This window comes from Penaeus chinensis, chromosome 15, assembly GCF_019202785.1.
Source record: "Penaeus chinensis breed Huanghai No. 1 chromosome 15, ASM1920278v2, whole genome shotgun sequence".
In the NCBI taxonomy this organism is placed as follows: Eukaryota; Metazoa; Arthropoda; class Malacostraca; order Decapoda; family Penaeidae; genus Penaeus; species Penaeus chinensis.
This window is the reverse complement of record NC_061833.1, coordinates 2,899,779-2,904,778: the sequence shown is the minus strand read 5'-3', so window position 1 is coordinate 2,904,778 and position 5,000 is coordinate 2,899,779. Positions and strand designations below refer to the sequence as shown.

Here is a 5,000-nt window from a genome sequence, read left to right as displayed (position 1 = left end):
GTTATATAGGGGGATTCACTCCATTAAACCTCTTTTTAGGGGTTGGATGCCGCACTCAGGAGTAGAATGAGGTGATCTACTACTTGGTAAGCTCAGATTCTGTATTTAGGGTGTTGGGCGTCATTTCTAAAAATACCGTGTGTGTGTGTGTGTGTATGTATATTATATATATATATATATATATATATATATGTATATGTATGTATGTATATATATACACATATCTATATATATGTATATATATAAGGTATATGTATATGTATATATAAGGTATATGTATATGTATATATATCATATATGATGAATATATATGATTATACATATATATATATATCTGTATGTATATGTATATATACATATACACATATATACATATATATGTATACATATATCTAAATACATATATACATATATGTATGTTTATATATATGCACACACACACACACACACACACACACACACACACACACACACACACACACACACACACACACAGTTACCTTACTAGCAAAGGTGGAGTCCTTTATAAAGAAAAAAACGCAAACATGAGAAACAGTACAACAGCAGAAGCTCGAGCCAGCGGGCACCACCTGCTGATTTCGCTCAGCGGGCGCTCGGGTAATTTAAGTTTGCCCGTCAAATGTGTCCGTTCATGAGCTTGCCTGCTGATCAGGCCTGTTCGTCTCAACAGGCTTGAATCTGACTTTTATTTATTTTACCATACTTCGTATGATCTCTATTAAAATTGTGCCCCGAGTGAGGCTCGAACTCACGACCTTCAGATTATGAGACTGACGCGCTGCCTACTGCGCCATCGAGGCCATACAAATTCTTTGTTCTCTTACATATCATAACGACATTATTCAGTAACAAAAACACTAAAAAAAAGATTCCAAAAAAGCATTAAAGTTTTGAAAAATAAGTTTCTCACAGAAACTGAAGTAGTTACCATAAAAGGTGGAGCACGAAGCGAATTCAGGGGAATGCAGAAGCAAGATGACCCAGGAGACCGTAGTAATTTTAGCTCATTAACACTTGTTTCGAGCTATACCTTTAAGACTTTTATGAAGAGTATCTGCTGTAAGCTGCAACAATTCCAGAGTATCGCAGATTTCGTTTATGTTAAGTACCTGAATGGAATGTGCTACAGTAGGTTGGAGACAAAAAGGCAGTCCATAGGTGAGCAAGGAGGCAGTCCCCAAAGAATTTAGAGAAGGCGATATCAGGTGAGTTGTAGAAGAGAAGATGGTCATCAGGTGATTTGGAGGCGAGCAGTCCCAGTGCGTTGGAGAGAATGCAGTCAAAGGTAATTTGGGGGCGAGGAGGCAGCCACCACGTAAACAAAGAAGTGGAGGAGGAGAGGTAGTCCCAGATGAGTAGGATAAAAGGAAGCAGTCTCCAGGTGAGTTGGAGGAGAGGAGATAGTCTCCATGTGCCTTGGAGAACAGAAGGCAATTCCGGGAAAATTTTGAGAAGAGACGGAAGACCAAAGTGAGTTCGAGAAAAGGAGACAGTTCGCAGGTAAGTTGGAGAAGTGAAGGTAGTCTCCAGGTGGGTTAGGGAAGAATAGGCACTCCTCAAGTGAACTGAGGGCAGCCCCAGGTGAGTTAGGGCCTAGAAGGCAGTCCCTAAGCAAGTTGGAGAAGAGCAAATAGTCTCCAGAGAAAAGCAGTCTCTAAGTTGTAGAGGAGATAGCAGGAAGTCTTACCTCTACCCATCCCCCCAACAGACAGAGCATCCTCATGCGTTCATTCCCACCACTATCTGAACGCAGGAAGGAGTTCGCAAACGACTTCATCACTTGACTCACATTATGTTATCCCTGACTGCTGAAATCGTACTGTGATCTTTCCTCATTAGACCTATACCTGATATCTCCTCGAAGATTTACTGCCTTGCAAGGCATGGTTTGATTAATAATCTTCTGTGTAAAATTTTACTTCTAAAGAAATTATTTGAATGAATTCCAGCTATCTCACTTATAAATATCGGCATTGTTGCAGTCTGTGCTTTAGGGTTAAAGCAATGATATATTGATTATAAGCTTAATATAACTGACTGACACATTATATTTAAGAGGAGTATATATGTATAAATTTAGGAGATAAATACTTTTTAAAGGACCATCAATGTTAATGACAGGATATGACAATTCCTATTGTTAGAAGAGACGGTCAAATGCAAATTCCAAAAAAATACAGCAATACGGTGCCATGATTCAATAATAGCATTTTGACACTAATGTTAGCAATTTTATAAAGCACCTCTGACAATCTGACATTTCATAGGTTCGTGTACAGTATTATGAAACACAACTATAATTCACATGATAAAGGGATACATGTTCATATTAAAGTGTTCATATATACTCAGTAATGGCAGAATATTGATAGATAGATCGATAGATGAATTGATGTGTGTGTGTGTGTGTGTGTGTGTGTGTGTGTGTGTGTGTGTGTGTGTGTGTGTGTGTGTGTGTGTGTGTGTGTGTGTGTGTGTGTGTGTATTATATAATATATATTCGTGTGTGTTTATCATATATGTATATATGCGTGTGTGTGTGTCATATATATATATAATATATATTTATATACATACATATATAAACATGTTATATATATATATATATATATATATATATATATATATATATATATATATATATGTATATATATATTTATCTAATATATATTTATATACATACATATATATATACATGTTATATATATATATATATATATATATATATATATATATATATATTTATCTAATATATATTTATATACATACATATATATATACATGTTTTGTATATATATATATATATATATATATATTTATCTAATATATATTTATATACATACATATATATACATGTTTTATATATATATATACATATACATATATATACACATTTATCTAATATATATTTATATACATACATAAATATATATACATGTTATATATATATATATATATATATATATATATATATATATATCGAGACTTAATCAACTCAGTCAAGTCTTCATTAAAAGGACGTTTTAATGATGTATAAAACCCTAGCACATACCGATTTTGCTAGGCAATCAGCATGATCATGCTTAGGGATTCCACCATGCGATGGCATTCACACAAATTATATCACGGCCTCGTCCTTTTGCACGATACATGTCTATCATGTTTTTTTTTTTTTGTTTTGTTTTTTTTTTGTTTTATATATATATATATATATATATATATATATATTCCTCGCACCTTTGTCTAGAGTGTTCAGAGCCTGGAGAGCACTCTGTGAATCGCAGGTGACCCTTAAACTTTTTTTTCTTTTTTTTATTTTTTATTTAGTCCTTTATTTACTACCCTGGGCCGGGATACCCAAACCTACCCGTCCGTCACAAGGTCGATGACGCCCATGCTAAAAAAAAATACATTGTAGTAAGTGTTTACATTGTAAGGTAATTCCATTGACTACCAATCAGCAGTCAGCCTACTAGCCGTAACAACCAATGGAAAGTCATGGCGGTCTTATTGCCACGCCCCCAACGGTCACCAACGCCATGGAAGGCCCAGCGAGTGATATTTCCAGAGATACAAGAAAATAAAATAAACGATCTATAATTTTCTTGAATAAGCTCTATACACAAAGAGAAAATGATAATACGAACTAGCAATTGTCTTCAGGCAAAAACTATTTTTTTATATGCATTATTAATTACTATATTTCTAATATTCTGTTTATGAAGCCTTACGTTTGTTTTATTGTTATATACATTTCTTTCGGAAGCATCGTGCAAAAATAAAAATTATAAATTCATGCAAAAGTAAATCAGTGTACGCGAACATACGGAAGTTTCTGATCATCGGAATAATAATTATAGAAAACATTATTTAGTTGGATATTTGGCATCAAAGAAGGTTATAGTAAAAAAATCAAAGAAACCTGATATTGCAATAAGTGCTTATCCTTTTAATGGACCGAAGCTAAGGGTTCCCGATAATTGCATTTTCACGCTGCAGTGCTCGGTCATGAAGATAAGCAGCCACCAAAACGTTGTTTGTCGTCTATCAATTCGATTTACTTTCAACTTATATTTGATTCGAGCTAACGATAAAGTATGGGAAACAAAGAAAATACTAGGCAATTAAAATTCCCCGTTATTAAAAATGGGAAAGGCATGTTACAGTCAAATAAAGGGTTTTGTCGACTAAGTAATCGTAAAATAAACTGCATTATATCCGGTTTCAAACCCTTACGAAAGCCCCGGAGCAGTTGTAACTTACAAGGTACTTTACAATGTGTGACGTCATAACATGGCGGCTAATTTTGTTTCGAGGATGGCCTTCGGAGTCTTATGACACTGTAACGGCTCCGATGTGAGATGCAACATTTTAAACTGTTTTCAGTATTCAGCTAACTGCACAGGCGAGGACAAGCAAAAATTACATTGATAATTTTTGTTCTAACATTATTATGGGCTGTGCCCTATCAGTTAAAAAAAAATAATAATTCCATAGTCTTTTATCTACTCATCTACCAAGCCGGCATACAGCTTGGGCGTGGAGAGGCACTGTTACATGCGAGTTGCGGTCATGTGATACTACATTCCAAATTTAGGATACAACAAAAGTATCTTCTAAGACATCAGATGATTTGAAGTAGTTATATAATTCTGCGTACCTCATGCTAGGTAGTCTGAAATGCTGTAACACAGCAAAAGTATCATGTAACACATAATCCTGTGTTATAGCTTACTGTTTTTTAGTTTAGTCCTTTATTTACCACCCTGGCTAACTGCACAGGCGTGGGCAAGCTGTGGTGCATTTGATGCATGGTCATAACTTTTTATTATGGTATTACATTTGAATTTTAGGCAATAACATTATTATTATAAGTACTACATCAGTTCAAAGACAGGAACAATTACCCAGTCCTTTATCTACTCATCTGCAACGCCGGCGTAGAGCTTGGGCGTGGAAGGGCATTGTTACATAGTTCT

General features: G+C 34.8%; 1 non-coding gene across 1 annotated transcript; it reads right to left on the bottom strand.

Moving 5' to 3' along the window:
- Positions 1–748: 748 nt before the first annotated feature.
- On the bottom strand, positions 749–821 carry Trnam-cau. Its single transcript has one exon. It is a non-coding gene; the product is annotated as a tRNA-Met (tRNA).
- Positions 822–5,000: the final 4,179 nt, after the last annotated feature.